Source organism: Ochotona princeps, chromosome 18, assembly GCF_030435755.1.
Source record: "Ochotona princeps isolate mOchPri1 chromosome 18, mOchPri1.hap1, whole genome shotgun sequence".
Classification (NCBI taxonomy): domain Eukaryota; kingdom Metazoa; phylum Chordata; class Mammalia; order Lagomorpha; family Ochotonidae; genus Ochotona; species Ochotona princeps.
The window spans coordinates 9,518,243-9,541,578 of record NC_080849.1 but is presented as its reverse complement, the minus strand read 5'-3'; the positions used below and the strand labels follow the sequence as shown (position 1 = coordinate 9,541,578).

Here is a 23,336-nt window from a genome sequence, read left to right as displayed (position 1 = left end):
TTATTTTGTGGAGATTGCTGTGCCTGGTTTTATCTATTATCTAACTTTGTTATTTGGAGGAGTGTGTGTTTAGATATGTAGACTGAAGAATGTCCACGCTAAGTCTCCCAGATTTCCACATCTTGGTCCACAGAACCTGTAAAAATGCTACCTGGCATCTAAAAGGAAAATGCAGATGTGATTACTTGAGGATTTTGAGATGGAAAGAGTAACATTGGTATCACTGTGACAAGATAACTTGAGAGGGGATTCTCCCCAGAGTAATAAGTGTTAGATTGAAAAAGGGGATGTGACATGGGAGCACATGTGGGAGACAGCGAATTTCACAAAGGGAAAAGGACTCATAGCAAGATTTCTAGCTATTAAAGAATTTATATTAGTTTATCATTAACTGTTGAATTCCACTGTGTCAAAGAGAAGCAAAATTCATTTCTTTTACCCGACTGTCATACTGTTCCTTCCAGAATATTTCAGTGCAATGGTAATTTTAAAACTATGTGATCTGTTTTCTACAGTTGGGAAAAGAGCTTGCAGAGTTGATCACACTATGTAAAATTGTAGTCAACAAGTGGAAACACTGAACAAAGTTACATAACCCAAAGCATACCAGCAACGAAGACATCAATGTGGTCAGAAGGCTGCATGGTAACATGAAAGATGGTAGGAACTGTGAGACCTCCGGAAGTCCTTGAGTAATAGGCCATGTATAGGGAGAAGAACATTCTAGGTGGTGTACTTGCACATTCAGGATCTACCAGTGCTGTGTCAACCTGTCATTATAATAATAGCTGTGGTCATCAAGTGCCTACTATGTTGTATGTACCTTACATGTTAATTATAACCTTCTCAACTATAAAGTTACTAGGATTTTCCCCACTTCTCTAAGATGAATAAAGCCAGACACAGAGGTGCTGAATAGCTTTCTAAAGGTCTTGGGGCACAAAGTGAGGAGCTGGATTCGAACCTAGCTTGTGTGTTCCTATAGCTTTTGCCACTCCATGATACTTCATGTACTCTTTCATCAAAAACACACTTTCCAGAGCATGAAGCCTGGTATCTAGTGTAGAATGTGTGGTCTCTGCTCTCTTGTGTGTGTACTGGCTATTGTTGGTTTTTTCCAGAGTCTCACGCTGCCACTTGCTATTGCAAAAACCACCCATATGTTGCAAACATATCATGAGACCTGAGCGTTGAGTCATTTCATCTTTCAGGGACACCATTTGGACCCTAGATAATGACTGCTCTGGAAACAGATAAAACAGAAGCATGCGGCCTTAGTCTTTGGTGGAGGGCTGGGTCGTCTCAGTTCTGTATGTGGTGCTTGTCCCCTCTTGGCCCTGGCTGGTGTCTGTCCCTCTCCTGAATTCTGTTCTGCTGGCTCTGATTCCAGATGGGAATATGAAGAAAAGAGTCTTCAGAATGTTTTGCTTCTCTGCTTTGTTGTTTTCGTTCACCATGGGCAGGGGAGGGATGAAGGACATGACCTTACTTAGCAGGGAGAGGCCATGAGCTTCCAGCGCTGCCCAGGCCTGGACAGGAATGCCCATCTGGAGCCCCTCTTCTTAGCGCACTCTGGGTTGGGGGGTGGAAGGGAGGAAGTTCTCATTCATTGTTGTCACCACGGCTGCTCTTGTCACCAACCTCTCCCTTGGGAATTGAGCCAATGGGAAGTCTGGGGAATTTTCGCTGAACCTTGGCACAACTACGTGGGAGGAGGGCAGAGTCTTAGGAGGGAGGAGGCAGGAGGAGCTGGAGCCCAGCAGTGAAGGCCGCAGAACTGCAGTGGGAGGAGGTGAGTGGCATTCTTACGCATGCTGGGTTACTCTAAGCTTCTACGTGTGCTAAACTCTCAAAAACAGATGAACAACCCCCAAACCCAAGACTTTGCAGGTTGTGAGCATTCATTTACTGTCAAAGTGGCAGCATAGCCTCTAATATCTGGACTCCTGGAACTCAGATACCTCCTTGCTTGGTAAATCACAGCCTCCTGTACTCCCTTGCAGCTGTCCTAAGCTCCCCTGTTCAATCTCTGATTGCTAGAGTGTTACAGACCAATTGTCAGGATTAAAATGATAGTGAATGGCACCATCTGTTACATCGATACAAATGTTGGATGTAGGAAAAAGTAAAGCTTTATTATTTATGAGGAAAAAAAGCCTACCAACTACTGAACAGATCCTAAAGCTTCTAAAAGAGAACTTACACACTGACTGTATTTAGTCCCTATGCCTGGACTTTCTGTTCCAGGGTGTGACAGCAATATTGAAGAAGTGCCTGTGAATGAATGAATGACTTAATAATCAATTGATATTAATAAGTACTTGATAGTCTTGTTTAGAGTTCAAAGTTTTTCAACAAATCCAAAACTGGTTGGAGCTGAGATTCGGAAATGTGTTTGTGTCATACTTATCTTCTTTCATAGTGATTTATAGTCTTGACATCCTGCAAAGTAGTTTTCCACTCAATAAAATTCAGTTGAATTGTGGGCTGATTATACAGAGGAAGCCCACTGTTTGTATCTGTGGGGACATAACATTGGGGGCATTAGAATAGAAATTAAAACAGCAGGAAACTTCACGTTTAATCATGGTGTGCTTGGAAAGCTTTGATCCAAGGCGTATAGCAGAGTTCTCACTGCTACTTGATGAAGAGAGATGCTTATGGTTGTACTGATTTACAAAAATCACATTGATTCCTGACAGAGACAAAGTAAGAATATTCTGGGAGCTTTTCTTTGAAAGGAAGTGTAAAGTTTCTTATTTGTCTGGAGCACTCTAGAGATCAGCTGATGGTAGACACAGGATGAAATAAATTCTGTGAGAGGGGGATGTGTCCTTAATGAGTGAGAGCTGGGTTTGGGTTTGAACTCGTTTACAGTAAACACACATTTCCTTCTTCAGTCTTTGTGAACAGCTTATCTTTTCCTGCCTGAACTTGATTGTGTAGTCATGGATAGGACTGAGTAGAAAACCGGTAAAGAGATAAAATCTCAGGGCACAGTTTTCCTTGGATGCATCTTGGGCACTGGTCCTGGATCAGCTAGTCATCAGAGTGTCCTGAGAGAGGCTTGAGCATAGGGGGCTCAGCATTCTCCTATTCCCTCACTGGAGTTCCTCTCATCACCCCCAGAGACCCTCGGTCCCTCCCCCCTTCTTCTTGCAAGACAGTGCTGGAACAGCATTGCTACCAAGAGACCTTGCTCAGTTACTCCCTCCCCACACTTTACTAATTCTTCCACCATCACTATTTGTATAGCATAGTCTAATTTTCAAATTTACTTCTGGATTATGGACTGTCGCTGGGGAGGGACAGAGAAAATGTCTTGATACTTGCCTAGTGTTCAGCAATGTCTGCACTGAGGTGTTGACTTGAATGGTATTGAACTATAAGTAGAAACTTCGTTTTCTCTTACTTTTTAACGAAATAATGGAAAACACTGCGTATTTCTTTTCTTCTCAATATTTTCATTTCTTTTAAAAATTCTATGAAAAGTCAAGCAAAATCAGGAGCTGTGAGTAGGGACAAAAATGAGAGTAACAAAGGAATTTGATCCTAATTTCTTTCTACTTGCCTCTGTTGTGCTGGTGGTTGTTTCAATGGAAAGTACTGGAGTTTAGGATTAGGTGAGCAAAACTTGGAAAGCAGCATTATTTAGAAAGTGAGCTGATGGGGCAGAATGTACACAAGAGGTCTGCAATTTGAGGAACTTTTAAAACATTGGTAAGATTTGCATCACTTTATGAACAAAAGACATGAACTTTTTTACATTGGGTTGTTACATTATAACCTGCCGTAAAACATGAAAGCCAGTAACAATGTATGTGTGTATTATTTACATTAATTTGTGCCTCCAAATTTGTGAGCTTAGCATGTGTGAATTCAGCAACCAAATATTGAAAGTGTTTTTAAAAAATTTCCTCTGAATGGAAAAGGTGCTGAAATGTTTTTCTTGTCATTACTCCCCGAACAAAACCGTGTAACCACTATCTACACAGCATTTACACTATATTATTTGTTATCAGTAAGATAGAGATGATTTGAAGTATACAGAAGGATTAATAGATTATACATAAATACTGCACTGTTTTATATAAAGGACTCGAACATCTGCAGATTTTGGTACTCCATGGGATTCCTGGAAACAATACCCTACAAAAATCAAGTGATGGCTTTACATTTGGTTTTTTTTTAATTTATTATTTTTAAGTCATTAATTACATTGTATTATGTAACACAGTTTCATAGGTACTTGGATTCTCCCCACCCCTCCCCAAACCCTCCCACCATGGTGGATTCCTCCACCTTGTTGCATAACCACAGTTCAAGTTCAGTTTACATTTGGTTTTATATATGAATATAAATGTAGCATGCTTTCCTTCAATGCACACAGATGTTATGTAATAAGAACATGCCTTAGAGGATGCAAAATAAAGACAAAACTACTTTCTCCCACCTGTTGTTATCTGTTTTAGTCTCGGATTGTGGACTTTATCACAATGCCAGGTCGAATCATGACATGGTGGCTGTGTGGAATGCTTGTGCAGGTTGGTTTGGTTTGGGCTTTTTGGTAGATGGTAAAGTCACTTGTCATTTTGGCCCGTGGGACGTGGAGCACCAACTTGTGAGAGGTTATTTCCAGACACTCATGCTGGATCCAGCAGAGCGCTCAGTGAATTCAAAGCTCAGTGAATTTAAAACTCTTCGAAAGCCGTATAGGCTGTCACTAGGGGTTCAGATCTCCACTCCGACTTGGAGAAACTTGGATGGATGATCAGACTAAGTGAAGGAGACTGAGTGATTTGAAGTCTTTAACAATTATGTAGGGTAGGTGGAATGGGTACCAACTGGCTTCTTTCAAAGCGTGTCCAAAATTGTATGTTTTGTGAGATGCTTCTGGGGTTATAAGGTGGATTCTGTGTGTGTGTGTGTGCTCATTGTGTAAAGATATGGAAAAACTTACAAACGCTCCAGTTTTTATAGTTTGAATTATTGAGAATTAAAACTATTCTTCCCTCCATGCTTCTGCCTTTGCTACCAATGCACCATAACCACTTTGAGAGTTTTTCTTCCATGTTAAGAGTTAGAAACACAATTTTCTAAGAAATGTAGTCAATAACCAATGGTAAACTAGGATTCTAGCTTCTCTGATTCTTATACATCTAAAGGGTCAGGTATCAATTCTTTCCCATCCATTAGAGCATGTATAACTTCAGAAATCAACTGAGTAGCTTGAAGTCTCATTTCTCAAACTGCAGCTTGGGAATGATAACATTAAATTATAATCATATGTCAGTACTTTTGAGCACCAATAGAGTTGCTAATTTTCTATTATTGTTTGCTAGACTCAGTTGGTGCAATAGTTTTTGATGATAAAGCCAGATCTGGATCTCCCAAGAATAGATTGTGTGTAGTTTCCTAGGACTGCTATAAAAATTGTCACATGATTCTTGACTTAGAACAGTAGAAATATATTTTCCTATTTTTTGTGAAGGCAAGAAGACTGAGTTGCCATGGCAAAAATCTCTCTGAAGAGTCTAGCAAAAATCCTCACTGATTTTCCCAGTACCTGGTGATTCCAAACTTCCTTAATCACTAGCATATGATTCCAATTCCTGCTTTTTGTCTTCACATGTCTTCTACTCTGCATCTGTGAATCTGAAATCTCTTCCTCCCTTCACTCACAAGGGTGCTGGTCATTGGTTTAAGGGCTTGTGTATTTTGGGATGTTCTCATCTCAAGAATTTTGATGAAGTTGGCAAGTACTGTATTTCCAAATCCAGCCACATACAAAGGCATTGGGGGTTTGGTGTTGTGCACATATTGAGTGATGCAATTTGATACATTGCAGGAGTGAAGAGGGCAATGTAGGAGGAGAGTGGGCACAGTCAGATCATTCAAAGACTTTTAAAGAGAATACAGGCAAGTGTTTGAAAGGCTTACAGCAAGGGTGTAACAGGCTTTGTCTTCTCTCTAAAGACTGGGTGATGATAGAGAACTGATTGAAGGGGCAAGGATGAAGAGGCAGGTCCAGTGAAGTGAAAGTGGTCATGACTGAGATGAAGGCAGTATCTGGAGAAGTGATAGGAAGTGGACAGTACTCAGATTTTAAAGGAGGAATCAGAAACTCTTGACAATGGATTTCTTGAGAAAAAGAGAGGTTATGGAAGATCAATGTCAGACTTCATACTCAGGTGGCTTGACTGATGGAAATCTGGTTTACTGAGAAAGAGAGGCTGGAGAGGACGAGCAAGTTGCAAAGAAGAATCCAGAGATGGGATTTTACATGAGCGGACTGAGATGCCTGTGAGCTGTCAAGAAGACATTGGAGAGAGGATTCCAAGGGGAGCTGAGGTTGAGGACACAGGTGTGGGAGTCATCTGCAGTGAGTATGACTGGAAGCCTTGGGGGTAGGTGAGGTCTTCTGAGCGAGAGTCAGGAGACCGGAAAGTATTTGGAGCATGAAGGGATCATGAGGAGCCAACAGATATTGCAAAGGCCCGATGTGAGTCCCACTGGACTGCTCTGCCTCAGAGGAATTGTATGTGTGGCAATAGGAAAAGCAGGAAAATAACCAGTAGCCACCTGATTTTGTTCCTAAGTCGGCCCTCACTCTCTTCACAACCAATTACTTTGGACATTATTAACTTTAAACAAAATATATGTGAAATAGGGTTTCATTAATGTTTGCCTTTGTTTGTGAGAAGTGATTTATATGGTGACCTCTTCTGCCGTATTTTGCAGTGCATCCTGGATTCACTCTTATTCTTTAATCATCATGTATTTGCTCAGAAAATGGGACTTTTTATTTGAGCATTGAATGTAATTTCCCTCATGCCAATACATCAGCAAATAATTGTGGATTAACATGTAAATGGTATTTTCTCAACATTAGTTTATATCTCCTTTTTTTTTTTGGATTACATGGGATAAAAAAGAATTTCTGGTACTGTAGTCTGATGTCAAGTACATTCCTTAACTTGGAACTTAGATACAGTGGAGTTGGTTAGAGTTAAAGGAAGAATGAAAACTTTCTTTGGTCAGGGACTGGGTACCATTGGTAATATCACACAAATCTCTGTTTCTTGTTATCATAATGTTTATATGTTATTTCTGAGGGAATGTTGAAAATTCTGTATCTTTCTCCCAGAGCTCTGTGCTTTAAACCTCAATAATAATTTCTCTGAATATTGACTATCATGTGGAAATAAACAATGTAACACTTTTTGCAAAAAAATTTTGTCGCTAGAATATACTTGTTATTTAAAAATTTCAATCAAAATGATTTCACATTTAAATGGACTGAATATTATGATTTTTAAAGTAATTGGTAAACAATACACATTATATATTTATGAGAAAATCTAAACATGGAAATAATCCTGGCAAAGTTATAACCAGAATCTAAATTTGGTAGTGTTCAAATTTGTTAGATGTTTAAAACAAAGGATGACTACTAGTCCAAAATTTCAGTAGTTGATGGTGACTATAAAGCACTTATAACAAATATAAAGCACTTATAACAAGTTATTTAAGTAACAGAGTCAGAGAAGGATTCTGGGGCTAAAACAACGTAACTGAGGGTGAGTTGTTGTTTTTGTTGCTTTTGATTTGAGTTCAGTGAAGGAGAAATTATTGGTCAGTGAGTAAAGAAATACTGTAGCTACTCTTTTGTTAAAGATCATGTCCTTCATCATGTCATGCGCCAATTAGTTTATTTTACTGTGGCAAGGATTAATTTTGGTGTCTTGAGTCCTAACATCTCACCACATGATACCCTGAGAATTCCATGACATGGGAAATTCTTTCATGTCAAGGAGCCCGGAAAAGAACAAGTTTGACCTGTGTTATGAAATAGGTCACAATAAGGAATTGCATTATAATATAATTACAATTGTATAGCACTTCACAGGTTATGAAAACAGAAACTCTGAATGCCATTTTTATGGTATGCGCTAAGTCAAGGACAGGTGGTACAGAGTAACTTACTCAACCTTCCGAGGAGCAAAGATCTGGATTCCGATGCATGCTGGTGACTGGATATGCTTGATGCATTTGTCTCAGTCACTTACAACCTTGAGTCCAAATGCCTGGGATACAGTGATGAAAGAGAGTCTAGGTCCCCAATACGGGAGGCAGGGACCCAAGTACTTAAGCCTTTATTTGGTCCCTTCCAGGGCACCACTAGCAGCAAGTGAGAACTGCAAGTGGAGTCAGGACTGAACCTAGGTATTTCAATGCAGGATGTGGGGATTCCAAGTGGTGTTCTAACCAGTGCGTGTTGAACACTTACCCTTGAAATATACTTTATTCGTATATAGCTGGCCACAAGTGAACAAACAGTTGGCAATAGAGAGTAGCTCAAAAATAGGCAACTATATAACTAAAATTTAGTTTGCTATGAATGAGTATTGTTTTTTAAGATAGAGTTTAAATATTAGTGGGATTATTTGTGAAATATAATTATGTGTGTATATTATCATATCATATAAAATTATAAAGCGAAAGAAAGGAAGGAGTTTCTAAACATGGTATATAAAAACTCATATATATATATATATACGAAATATGTGTATTACCAGAAAATTATTATAAGAAAATTATTACCAGAAAATTAAAAGGCAAGGAACAAGTGGAATAATCTATTTATGGAAAATACAGATTTTTATTCTTAACTTTTAAAGAATTAGCATAAATTAGTAAGCTAAGGACTAACTTTTTTTTACTATCTTTTTTTACTTTTTTAAAAAAATTTATTTTGTTTTGTTTTATTGTATTGTTGTTGACAATCTTTACATAGTTCATTATGGTAAAAGAAAGGTTCGGGGGGTATAGGGAAGTGGGTAAGACTATTACGTCCATATTGTTTCCATCATGTATCTGAGGTAAAGGGGGATATTGAGGGAGAAGCCCCACCCGGTTTCCCACCCACCCCAAGTCCTGGATGTGGGCATGCTCTGAGATATTTGCTCAAGTGGTTTTAATAGTTCTCCAGTTATGAATCGCTGCCAGTTTCGCTCGATGAGGTCGTCCACTGATTGACATAGTCCATCATAAGGTCTCCGTTTGCCCCATATTTCGCTGCCAAGCTATAGCTGAGATGAATGATTGACCTGTTCTGTCTTCTGTCTTTTCTTGGTTAGGGTTCTGAGTCCAGCAGTTCGATTGGGGACATCTCCAAAGAAACTTAGAGGTATTCCCAGACCAGATTCTTGTATGTTCTAGCAAGCACAGGGCTCCATCACCACGATCAGCTGGTGGTTTCAATTTCTAAGGACTAATTTTCTATGGAAAAGCAGAAGAAGGAGAAAAAATAAAGTAGCAATAAAAGTACTCAAATTTTTTCAGTCCCTTTCTTACTCATCATTAATTACCTTCTGCTGAATCTGTCTTCATCCATCAGTGTGTGCTATTAACGTTCACCTTAAAAACAGAGCAATGCTCCACTGGCCCCTATTCTGTCCATACAACAGTGTGCAATTGTAGCAAACCTTTTAAGAAAGTGACCATGCACACATATTCTATGCATCTTTAACTCATTTAATCTTTATCCTTCCCTAAATTGGCTTTCCCTTCCACCATTCCACCCACATTAAACTCTGTAAGATCAGCACTTACCCCTGTATTGCTGAAGCCACTAGGCAAGTGTCACTCTCTGTGTCGCTAGAGCCTTCCCAGCCGCCCTCTTGAAGCACCATGATTGCGCCCAATTTAGCACCATTCAACCCTCGAATTCACTGAAACCACAGTACCCAGGCTCCTCAGGCTCTGATCTCTGTTGCCGAGTCTCCTGCGATGCTCGTGCTCCCTTGTTCAGACTCCTCATATTTGGCTTCCTCACACTCTGAAGTCCTCCAGGTTAACTCTTGGTGATGCCTGCTGCTCTTTCGGAATCCAAACTCACATGTCAAGCCCATCACTCTCTTTTATATTCTCAGATTATAGACACAAATGCCTCAAGTTTAAGTCTCTAAACTACAATATTCTCTGCAATTTCCCCCATGTGAGTAGATGCTTGAACCAGGACTATAAATCCAAATGCTGTACTTTTTTTCCTCTCCCATATCAAATCTTTCGGTGTTGCCTGTAGGGTCTACCTCCGAAACTTTCTCAATTACCATTGCTTTTTTCCATCTTTGTAGTCAATCCCTGGGTCACATCATTATATCCTTCCTTAACTATTGAAACAAGCTCTTCTTTTTAAAAAGATTTATTTATTTTTATTGGAATGGTGGATATACAGAGAGGAGGAGAGACAGAGAGGAAGACCTTCCGTCGGATGGTTTACTCCCCAAGTGACTGCAACGACTGGAGCTGAGTCAATCCGAAGCCAGGAGGCAGAAGCTCTTTTGGATTCCCCATGCAGGTGCAGGGTCCCAAGTCCTTGGACCATCCTCAACTGCTTTCCCAGGCCACAAGCAGGGAGCTGGATGGGAAGTGGAGCCGCCGGGATTAGAATCAGGGACCATGTGGGATCCCAGCGAGTGCAAGGTGAGTACTTTAACCACTATGCTATCACGCTGGGCCCTGATTTTTTTTTTTAATTTCTTTCTGCTCTTGTCCAATTCTGATGCGTTCTGTACAGAGCAGATGGAGAGTGTTGTTTAAAAACAGAAACAGAGACACTTTTGATGTGTTACATGAGACACTAGTTAGGATGAATGCATTGTGAATTGGAGTTCCTGGGTTTGAGCCCCAGTCATGTTCCCAACCCCCCTTCCTGCTACTGTGTGCCCTGGGAGGAAGCAGGTGGCAGCTCAGATATTACCGTCCTTGCCACCCAAGTGGGAGACTCGCGGTAAGTAGTATGCTGGTTAATTGGAGCTGTCTCTGTGGCTCATAAATAAATGTTTTTAAAATAAGAAAAAGCTGTTGTCTTTCTGAAAATCTCTCACTGGTTTCCTTTCTCATTGATGATAAAATCCAAGCCCTGCAGATGGTCGCTATCCCGTCATCGTCTGAGCATGATTCTCTGAGCCCGATTCTCTGAGTCCTTGACATCACAGCTCTTCTTCCTGCTGCTCTTCTCTGACACCCTCTCTTCCCGAGAAATGCTCCATCTTCACTTTTACTTATATTTTAATCCTCAGACAACTTTATTTCTTTAACAGAGCTTCCCTTGACTGTTCAGTCTAAATTAATGATTCTCATTCCGTTATGGTCTTTCTAGAAACTAGAAATATTTAAACTTCACAACAGTTCTTATTAACAGTGAGCATGAGCTTGCGTGTGCTTCACATATCGGGGTTGATTTGACAAATTTAAGCTACTGGAAGGCAGTGTTTTCTCATCTAAGTAGAAATCCAGAGTCCCGTCAGTGGTTTCTGGTATCAAAGACAGCTGGCTATTATTCCTTTGCTCCTTTCTACCCGGTTACCTTTTGATCACAAGGAGGTTGCTCTACCCCCAGCATCCTACCTTCCATGGAAGGAGGCTGGGGAAGAGAAAAGAATAAAGTGGGCATATAATAACAACTGAGTTATTTTTTTTTTTATAATCCATTTTATTGTATTGTTGTGACAATCTTTACATAGTTAACTATAGTTGAAGGAAAATCAAGAAAGAGAAGAAAAAAAAAAAAAGGTTCAGGGGGATAGGGAGGTGGGCAATGCTATTATGTCCATATTGTTTCCATCATGTATCTGAGGTAAAAGGGGATATTGAGGGAGAAGCCCCACCCGGTTTCCCGCCCACCCCAAGTCCCGGATGTGGGGCATGCTCTGAGATATGTGCTCAAGTGGAGTTAATAGTTCTCCAGTTATGAGTCACTGCCAGTTTCGCTCGATGAGGTGGTCCACTGATTGATATGGTCCATCATGAAGTCTCCATTTGTCCCATATTTCGCTGCCAACATGTAGCTGAGATGAATGATTGTCCTATTCTGTCTTCTGTCTTTTCTTGGTTAGAATTCTGAGTCCAGCAGTTCAAGTGGGGAGATCTCCAAAGATACTTTGAGGTATTCCCAGACCAGATTCTTGTATGTTCTAGCAAGCACAGGGCCCGGCACAGTCCATCACCCTGATCAGCTGGTGGTTGCAATTGCTGTGTTGGTTCTGTTTTCAGTCCCGAGTTGCACTGGAACCAATGGGTGTTGCAGTCCAGTCTGGTTCGGCCCTTACATCAACCAGTGGGAGCTGTAGCCTAGTTGGGGCGACCCACAATAACCCCCACCAGACGGCCCCCTACCCTGGTTTGCCAGTATGTGTAGCAGAAGACCAATCTGTCCCCCATCCCATTTGGCTCTGGTACTTGTCAATGGGTATTAAAGCTTGGTTTTATCTAACCAACTCAACCATCCAGCCCTCACAGATATTGTTGAGTACCTCTCTATCTAGCCATCCCAGCCCCTGTCCTAGTTTTCATGCCCTCCCACGGGAATAGTGACCCAAGAAGGGGGAACCCACTTTTTCCCTCCCAGGTCTCTCTGTCCCGGTTTATGCACTCTTTAGGTGGTCCTGTGATTTGACTCGACAGAATTAGTCCCCAGTGCCAGCTTCTGCCAGCTGATGCTGTGGCCCTGATCTTGTCCACATGCAGACAACTGAGTTATTTAGGAAAAGTTTCCTGGAGTTACCACCCAGTAGTCCCTACTTATCAATCAGAATCTCTATGCATGTTTTTCTCCACCTGTGAGTATGGCAGGAAACAAAGTGTATTTAATTGGGCACAAAGGCTTCTCCACAAAACATCTGGTTTATTTCAAAAGAACAGAGGCAAAATGAATGTTGTATAAGCAATTAGCATTCTTGGCTGTAGGATTGTTTATTAATGCCTGTGTTTTGCATTAGCTCCTGAATTGGTTATAGAAAGAGTTTTTAAAGTTTTCAAAAATGTATACACCCTTTAGTAAGCACTCAGTAAATTGCCAGACAGATCAGTTTTGACTGGTTATCATTATATAACATTTCCTAACCATGGCAGGACAGGTAGAATACTTTAACTAGGCTGTTTTCTATCAAGGACTACACTTCCACGGGTCCTCTTCTGAATTACAGTATAGCTCACGCAGTGTAATACTTCTGAAGCTGTCATCTTTTTTTCTATTATCCCGCCATTCGATTATCCCTGCAAGCAAAAAGATCATTAAATATCTTTTAATTTAAAAGCACTGATGCTAGCTTGCTTTGACATCTTTAATATAAAACTTCTTGAACGTGATATGTGCGATAACACTCACCTCCTGTTGTCATCTCGGTGTACTGTTCAAGGCTTCAATACTTGCAACCACATTTTGCTCAACTCACTAATCTCTTGTCTGTTCTCACAAGACTACTGCCCTTTCCATATTTGTTCCTGTGCCGCATGACTTTTTTCTCCTGGTCACTCCACCTTAGAGCTTTCCCCAGGGTCCTCTACTTTCCTCAACTTGGTGTCTGTTCCTAGTTGACTTCACTTTGTGCCAGTGATCTGCAATGATCCATATGCTAATTGCTACATTTCTGATTCCAGCTCTGATAGCTTACCTGGCTGGAATAACTGTCTGCACACACAGCAAGCTACATGATAGCTGAAATGATCAAATTACTGATAGATCAAATCAGAACATTCAGTTCTGTCCAGTTTTCCCTTTTTAAGTGGAAAACAGGGCATCTATCTACCTCGTTATTCAAACCAGAGTATCTTGTTTGGGGTGATTTTTTTCCCCCTTACCCCTTTCATTACCATCCAATTTTCCAGCAAGTTCTTTCCAGCGTTCTTCAACTGTGGAGTAAGTTCAACTGCTTTCCCCATCTCCACTGTTACAGCTGTGTTCCAAGTCATGATCATTCCTGCTTTTCTAATGCACAGATACCATGGCTGCTTGTTCCTCATCTGATCTCCAGTCCACTCTTCACACTCTTCACACAGCAGCTAGAAGAGCTTGCTTCTTAAGGGATTTTGAAATTTTGACTATTTCAAAATTACATAAATTTTGTAAAAAAAAAAAAAAAGAATCAGAAAGCTCCTCTACATGTTCGTCCTCCTTCCACCAAATGTGACAAGGAATCAGAGAACATTGAGTAAAACTGAGTAATTAGCCCTAGAAAACTGCTCTTCAGTAATCTGCAGAACAAACTTCTACAGATTTCTTCACTTTTTTTTTCCACATCAAGACCCTACCCTGGCTCTCACATAGAATGTATTAAGTTCCTGTAGTTTGACATTTCATTGGCCTCCTTTACCTGCCATGGCCTTAACATTTTTGAAAACTACTGACGAATTATTTCTAGAATTTCCTTCAATTTCCTTAGATGATTTTTTTTGTGATACAATGAGGTCATGCATTTTGGGTAAGAACATCACAGAAATGGTATAGCCTTCATGATATTAACATTTCTTAGTGTTATAGGTCTTGATCACTTGGTTAGGTGAAATCTTTTCAATTTCTTCATTGCATGGTTATCTGTTTCTTCTGTAGTTTATGGATATTATGTGTTGGGAAGAGGAGGTTTTTATGATAATGCATGTTACGTTTTCTCTTCAAAAGTTAACTTATTAGTGAATCTTCTCTGCAAAATTTTCTGGTGATTATATAATAAATCTGCTGTTCACTAATGACATCTAAAAATAAAATCAAGATGCAATTCTATGATGGTTACCAAAAACTCGTTTCACCTCCGAGATCGTGCATTGAGGGTGAAAGGATGGAGTAAATTATTTTATTCCATCAAGTGGAATTCAAAAGAATATAGGAGTAGCCACACTTCCATCACATAAATTAGATTTTAAATAAAAAACATCAAAAAGAAACACTTAAAGCATTGCATAATGGTAAAGATTTCAATTATACAAGAAGAAATAGCGATTGTAAATGTATTTGTACCTGATACTGAACAGCCAATCACCTAAGGAAAATATTAGTATATCAAAGGGAGAGATGAACTATGACACAATTATAGTAGGAGACTATCTAGTTCAATTTCAGAAATGGACAGATAGGAAGAAAAATGAAACAGCAGAGGTGCTTTGTACCCTAGATCAATTTGGCATAATAGACATTTAGAGAACATTCCATCCAAGTTATAGAGTATACGTTCTTCTCAATAATACATGGGACATTCTCCAGGGTAGATCACAAGTTAGGTCATAAAACAAGTCTCAACATAAAGAGGATAGAAATCATATTGAGTGTTTTTTTTCCTGACCACAATGTAATAAGGCAAAACAGCACTAAGAAATAAAAATTGGGGAAACTACATTAATAAGTGGGAATAAACAATTTGTGAAAATGAATGAATCAAGGAACCAATTGAGTAAATTAAAAAACGTTGAAACAAATAAAAATGAAAACATAACGTATCATTGAGATGCAATATAGCTGTTCTAAGCGGAATGTTTATAGCAATTGATGTTTGCATTGAAGAAGCCCAAGTGTCTCAGATAAATAACTCATCACTGCAGCTGAACAAATTAGAAAGACAAGAATAAGTCAGTCCCAAAATTAAGAGAAGGAAAGAAGAGACAATACTCAGAACACAATAAATGACACTGAGATTCAAAAATCAACAGAAAAGCTAAGTGAACCAAAGAGTTGGCATTTTGAAAACATAAGGAAAACTGAATGGTTCTTAGTTCAAGTAAGAAAAAAAACTCCCAAATGCATAAAGTCAGATATGAAAATGAATACATGATGACTTATACTACAGAAATACACCGAATTGTTAGAGATTAGTTTCAAAAATTATAAAACATAAATTGTATAATATAGAAAAAATGGACAAATCCTTTGTCACACATACCTTATCAAGTCTGAATAATGAGGAAGCAGAATACCCAAATAGACCAATAATGAGTAGTTAAAGCTTTCATTTAGCATTCATTATTCCATTGGCAACAACATAGAACAACTAAGTGGAAGCCAATAAGGCTCACAGCATTTATAATTCTAATGAGAGGATATCATGGAAGTCTCAACAATCATATTCATTCAATATCTGAGAATCATTCATCACAATATTACAATCAAGTGAAAGCTAAAGCTAATATTTTTTGTCAAATAGAAGAGAAGGAGAAGAAGTAGAGAAAGGATGTAGAGCCAGAAGAGTCGACAGGGTAAATATTTACATGTAAGCAGGAGCTTTAGACAACTGAATTCTTTTGTGCCTTGCCCACATTAGAAAAAAAAGGAATAGTGTATCAAGAAACAAAAATAGAACTACTGTGCAACCACTTAGCATGAATTAACTATGACACAACATACAATTAAGCCATGGAACTTGTTACCGCCAGATTTTTATTCAAATAAATAGATTAGAAGAATTACATATGGCAAACACTATTTATATATAAAATATTTCAATGCTTAGGATGTGGGACCCTGTACCTACATGGGCAACCCAGAAGAAGTTCCTCTTGGCTCCTGGCTTCAGATCAGCTCAGCTCTGGTCGTTGTGGCCACTTGGGGGAGTGAATCAGCAGATAGGAGATCTTCCTCTCCGTATCTAATGTCTATATCTGACTTACCAATAAAAATAAAAATCTTAAAAAAAAAACTTTTTGGAGTGGAAATTTTAGACCTGTTTGTGGAATGTCTTTTTTCATAAAATAAATTTATTTTATTTTTGATGATGTTTACATAGTTGAGAAAGATGTATACCCATGTGGACCACAAACTAGGGTGGAAAGCATCAAGGAGTGGGAGAAAGTGGGAAAGACAATTGTTTCCATTCTTTTTCTTCCTGTCTCTGAAGGGGCTGAGGGGAGAAGGGGGGAGAGCTGCTCCTAGCAGCCTAACTGCATCAGTACTCAGGGATGTGGGGCAGCCCCTCGATGTCATCCTAGGGTCCCTGATGTGGAGCATGTTCTGAAGGTACTGCTTAAGGGGTTTTTGCAGTTCCAACATGTTGTTGATTTTGTTGATTCAAGGTTGAGGAAGATCCTCCAAAGTCCAATGGCTGACACAGTCCACCCCAGAGTCTCCACTTGTCCAGATACTTGCTGTCAAAGCTTTGCTAGGATAGTTCTTCAATTTGTTCTGCTGGTTCTACCATGGAGGGTAGAATAAGTATGGAATGTCTTTAAAGAGAAAGTATAGGTTAGGGATGGGTGTTAAAAGGCTACTTGCCCATATCCCATAATGAAGTGCCTGGGTTCAAGTTCTGGCTCTGTTTCCTGATTTCAGCTTTCTGCTGATAAACACCCTGGGACACAATTGATGGCAATGTTATGTCACCCATGTGCAAGAACTGGATCGAGTCCCCCTGTCACTCATGTGGAAGAACTGGATTGAGTTCCTAGTTACTGATTTTGATCTGGCCAAACTATGGATGTGTTGAACATTTTGCAAGTGAACAAACAGAAAGAACATTTTTTAATCTCTTCCTCTGTTTGTCAAATAAGTTTAAAAAATATGGAAATTTTAAAAATTGAAGAGAATGAAAAGTTAGTGACTTCTTGGGGGCAATAATGGAAGCATGTGCTTCAGATGAAATTTTAGGGAAAGAAAATTCAGTGGAAAAAGTAGACACAAACAGAGAGTCATATAATGACATCATAGCTCTTCAAAATGTCTTTTTGTAATCCTTAATATTAATTGAGGCAAGAAGCCTACAAAAAGAATGTTAATGCGTGAATGGCTGTGTGTAGACTGGAGGAACTGAACGAAGAAACACAGAGATCTCCTTGTCACTCCTTTAGCCCAAGGGTAAGTGCCAGCCAAAGAAAGGACGATAAGCTCTAGCAGAGGCAGAGACAACAGAGCATGGTAAGAGTGGGGAGGGCCCTCTCTTTACTGCTTTTTCATTAGATCAAGTTTTGGTGCCAACCCTCTGTGCTGATGTCATGGATGGCATGAGGAAATGGTATGCTTGAGTAGGGCAGTGCTGCTTCCAGGGACTGGGAGCATTGATGAGGGGGCAAGAGGAGCAGAGAATACAGTCCTGTATTTTGACTGTAGCCAATGAGCAAGATTGTTTTCTTGGGAACCTTCATATTTTATAACGTATGCAAATTCTGGATATATAAGTGAGGACAACAGACATAAACTTTACATAATTATAGTTAATGAGAGTTCACTGGTATTCAAGAAGTTGGAAGGTCTGTGGAAATTTAGGTCATGAAAGTATGTATGGCAAGGAAATAGAAATGCCACAACAAGCCAGTTTCCTTGGCTTAGTTTCTTTCCTGGGCTTATGTCACTTTGAGGCTAGCTAGTTGCAAAGGATCTGTTGCAAACACCCAAGGTAGGAGGTATGTCAGTTTAAGTTGAGAAGAAAACAATGGTGAGTAGATCTTTAATTATGGCTGACTCTCAGTAATTCCAGGAGGATTATCCAGTTTGTGTGTCATTTGGGCCCTTTGTTTTTTAAATTGCTGACCATTTAGCGCTTGGAAATATTTTATCTTTATAATGTATAGAAAACAGAAAGTCTGTGAAATTGGAAATATTTCATCTAACTGATCACTGCAATTAGCCTAGAAAATACCAACATTTTTGCTTAAATTTTATGTTTTAATAATAGCTTTCTCTGTCACAGGGTTTGCTGCAACTCTACATGCTAAATCAAAATTAAGTTTTGGGGATTGCTGTAACTTAAGTTTTCCCTATTATTATGTATAAGTCATCATGAAAGTGATCAGTATCTACTCTGTTTGAACCTAGATAAGCTTGTAGGATTTCTTTCTCTTTCTTTCTTTCTTTCTTTCTTTCTTTCTTTCTTTCTTTCTTTCTTTCTTTCTTCCTTCCTTCCTTCCTTCCTTCCTTCCTTCCTTCCTTCCTTCCTTCCTTCTTGCTTTCTTGCTTTCTTGCTTTCTTGCTTTCTTGCTTTCTTTCTAGAGGAAACTGGACAAGATTGAGCCAAACAATAATAATATGATCATACTTTTTAAAGTGATGGATTTTCACAATAGAAGAGCAGTCATTTGGGTACACTTTGGTAATGTCATCTAAAATAACTAGGTTTCTGCACGTAGTGAAGCTGCGTGAACATACAGCCCAGCACTGTGGTAAGAGAGATCAGAATGAAATTGTTTGCGGCCCCTCTGTTATGTGTTGAGTTGGCAAAGGTATAAGCAATCAGTTGGCCTTTATCTACATTTCCCTCTATCTGGCCACTTTTCAAAGGTTAATCCCACTTCCATGAACTTGAGCTTATGCAGACAAGCAGAGTCTGGGTGGTGTAGATGTGACTTTCCATGGCCAGATCAGAAGGGTGGAGGAAAGACTGGCAGGGTGACAAGGATGAACTAACACCCAAAGTTTCAGCTGCTATCTGAAGCTACACAACTCATGTAGGCATCTAGAGAAATCGAGTGAGATAACTAGCTTAGCAGATGTAATACCGGAAAATTCCATGTCCGAGAAAACTGGGAAGAAGGGAGAAAAAGGAAGCATCGGGGAAAAGTATACGATAAACTAGCCAAGAGAGTTAAAGATCCAGATGAATGTCCAAGCTTGAGGAATTGTAAACCTTATAATGAATTCTATTTTAAGTCATTTTGTGAAGCAAATTTTCACAGGGTAGAGTTCAAAGAAATTTGGTTACTATGGCCTCAAATCCTTGCCTTACAAGAGCTAAAATCCTATATAAGCACTGGTTCATGTCCTGGCTGCTCCACTTTCCATTTAGTTCCCTGCGTAGGGCCTGGAAAAGCAGTGGAGGATGGCCCAAATCTTTGGGACTCTGTACCCACATGGGAGACCTGGAAGAAGTTTCTGGCTCCTGGCTTTGGCCGTTGTGGCCATTTGGGGAATGAACTAGCAGATGGAAGATCTTTCTCTCTGTCTCTCCTTCCCTCCGTAATTCTGATCTGCCTTCCCAATAAAAATAAATGATAAAATCTTACTAAAAAATTTGGTTACTAAAGAAAAAAGATATTTTGCAGTAAAACTGGATAGTAAGCTCATAACCGCTCTGTCTTGCTTTGGTCTACCCATAACTGTTTAATGTTATTATTATATATACAATTATTATTCAATTATACATAGTCATGAGATCCAGCATGCAGTATTTATGTCGTACTCTTTAAATATTTGTGGTATATGAAAATAAAATCAGGTTTGTTAGCATTTCATCTCCTTAAAAATTTAAAAATTGGGCCCGGTGCAATAGCCCAGTGGCTAAAGTCCTCACCTTGCCTCTCAGGATCCCATATGGGTGCTGGTTCATGTCCCAGCCATCCTGCTTCCCATCTAGCTCTCTGCTTGTGGTCTGGGAAGGCAGTCAAGGATGGCTCAAGGCCCTGGGCCCTTGTGCCCACGTGGGAGACCCAGAAAAAGCTCCAGACCCCTCGCATTGTATCAACTCAGCTTAGCTCTGGCCATTATGGTCACTTGGGGAGTGAATCAGTGGACAGAGGATCTTCATTGCTGTCTCTCCTCCTTTCTGTATATCTGACTTTCCAATAAAAATAAACAAAGGTTTAAAAATATGCGAAGGTTATTTCTCTTAGAAATGTTTTGGATTAATGTGTGCTACCTGCACATATCATGGTTTGCAGTGTCACACTTCATGACTTATGCATAGCATCAGTGACCACAATGGCAGACATGAATACGTGTGGTGGACCTTTATGATTGCACATATTCTATTGATAGAGACAGATGATAAATACTTCTGATTCTGAGCTTCCATTTGTGATATTAGAACAATTTGATTTAATACAGAATGTCAAAAATGCATTTGAAAGATCTATTGCCTTTATAAAGAACAGAGATGGGAAAGTTGCCTCTTGAAACGTGATTCATGTGCAGACCAAGTGAACCGCATAACAACTGCCTTAGTCAGACGCTATTTTGAAACCTGCTGTAAAAGCTCCATGCTTGTAAACCTCTTTAGGGACAGAATTGTGCTCTGAGTCACAAGGACAACACCTCAGGACCTATGTCCACACATCGGTTGGGAAGCAGGTGAGTAGGAAGGGTGCAGACTGCACGATTCCAATGACTGAACCGGAATTCTGCGGCTTTTGGAACACAGTCCTAGAAATGTTTACTGGTGCGCAGTAGACAGTGAGAAATCTGGGTCCTATCTCACCTCTGCTTTGTTGCCCTTGTAAGTATGGGGGGGTGAACATTTAAAACTGAATAGTTCACAAGTATGCAGAAATATTTTCTCTGTGAATGTGCACTGATCACTCAGAAAAGGAAGATAGATTTGCGTCACTGCCTCTGTGTGTTAGGATGCTGGCGTGATTCAAGTACGCTGCACCTGTATGCTGTTGTAAGCAGGAGATCATTCACTTCTGAACTTCAACAATGATGCGCATGTCTACCAGTCAGGTACAGAATTCTGAAATCACTCCAGCCTGCTTCTTTGAGGATTTGTTTTGGGTTGGGACTGTCTGTGCCCCCATAAAAGGCCTGTGTATGTTTGGGAGCTTCAGAAGGAAACACTATGTTTGACCTCCAGTCTCTGTCATAGAATGTGATTAGAGGTTATCCTTGCTTTGTTTTATGTTCTTTTTACACAATTGTTATTTGTTTATCCTCAGCACAGAATCTTGGCCCATTCTCCATGCAAATATTCTACTAAACCTGGTTCATTTGCAGTTCTACATAAGCACACTTCAAAATTTTTTTTTGGTAAAATGAATTTGAAAGATAAGCTTATTTTGGATGCAAACAAATGAAAATCAGGCACATTTTTTTCATACACATATTTCCATGAAAGTTTTGAAAGCTTCTAGTATACAATGCAGCAGGACTCTGTTTCTGAGGAATTCATTTTTAAAAAATGTTTTTGTGCAATGTGGCTACAGAAAGGCATACTCAATATCTGAATACAATTTGGCAGAGGGAACATGTATATAATCCCCAAAGTTTCCCTTTTCCATCTCTTTACCAATGAAACTTCTCCCACTAACAGGAACTAGGGCACTCATTTCCATAGCATGGTGGGGCCAGCTATGCCATTATTTTTAAAGACACAGTTTTGTTTGGCTTGGTTTTTTCACAAGGGAATCATATGATATGTCTTCTCTGTGATTCATATACCCTATTTTTGAATTTTGTATCTCTGTCATGGTTATTTCGGGTGGCAGTGAGTGGATCAGGCATCCTCTGAGATCAGGAATATACTTTCTGTGTGTCTCGAGAGTGTGAAAATTGAGTGACTGTGTCTGGTGTGGAGCTCGGTTTTGAAGTGTACTATATAAGCAAATGTCTTTTGGGCAGCTCTGGGAAATAGGGCTGAATGAAGGAAATGGATCAGTTGGTGTGTAAGGACTCAAGGAACTCCCAGAACCTTGGTGGCTGCAGGCAAACCAGGACGCCATGGTTATGCTGATCCTTCCCTCCACGTGGCAACCTATGCCTAGAGCAATCACCTCTTCTTGCTGAATATTGAACTTTCACACCCCACCTCATCTTCCTCCAGTGATTAATGTTCCCACAAGGAAACCGTTGCATTCTGTGTTTCAGAGGGGTGGAACTGTCACACCAGTGGAATAGTAAAAGAAAGATCCTACATTTCAGGAAACAAAATGCTATTTATAAACTGCAGAAGTGACTCTGTTTCTAACATTGTATGGTGATAATATACAATATAGCATGTAACAATGGCAGAGGTAGTGCAGAGGAGGCTACAAAAAAAGAATCAAAATTTTTGCGGGCCTATCCTTCAACAGAAATCATATGAGTGATTGTGTAGTCCTGCATAAAATGAAGAAGTAACTGGTGTGGATTCTTATTTTATAGATGAGATCATGGGGGCACCGAGAAATTAGGTAGCTGTTCAAGGTAGTAGGGCTGCTAGTCGAGTAGCTAAGCTTGGATTTATCACTGGATTTAGCAGTGGCTCCTTGATTTCATTCCCTCACTCTACATGATCTCAGTAGTGAGGAGTTCTTGTGAGACTACAAAGTGTGTGTAACACAGCTCATTGCTTGCAGCACCCACATCCCACTCTCTACTTCTCATGCAATGGGAATAACTCAACTACACTTAATGGCACTGCTTGTCTTTCCTTCTAAGTGCCCAAATAACATTTATAACATGCTTACTTCACTGCCTTGTATGGAAGGTTAATGTAAATCTTCTTTTAAATTTATTTTTATTGGAAAGGCAGATTTACAGAGATAAGGAGATACAGAAAGATCTTCTGCCCACTGGTTCATTCCTTAAGTGGCCTCAGTGTGTGGAGCTGAGCAAAATTGAAGCCAGGAACCAGGAACATTTCCTGGGTCTCAGATGCAGGGTCTCAAGGCTTTGGACCATCCTCTACTGCTTTCCCAGGCCACAAGTAGGGAGATGGATGGAAAGTGGAGCAGCCAGGACACAAACTGGTGCCCATATGGAAACCTAGCCTGGGTGAGATGAGGAATTAGCCACTGAGCCATTGTGGCAGGCCCTGATACTTCTTGAGAACACTGTTGCCCATCTCATCCCCAGAGAGATAAATCATAAAATGCCACTAGCACAA

The 23,336-nt window shown here is 39.8% G+C and overlaps 1 protein-coding gene across 3 annotated transcripts in view; it reads left to right on the top strand.

The window, feature by feature from the left end:
* The first annotated feature begins 1,736 nt into the window (after positions 1–1,736).
* SERPINB7 (serpin family B member 7) overlaps positions 1,737–23,336 on the top strand; it is a 46,667-nt gene continuing 25,067 nt past the window's right edge. Inside the window, exon 1 of one of the 3 annotated variants that reach the window (XM_058676963.1) lies at positions 1,737–1,792. The gene's annotated coding sequence lies outside the window, so the exon portion shown is untranslated. Of the gene's footprint in view, positions 1,793–20,736; positions 20,970–23,336 lie in introns of those variants that run through there. The other 2 variants (XM_058676961.1, XM_058676962.1) reach the window with 2 other exon arrangements.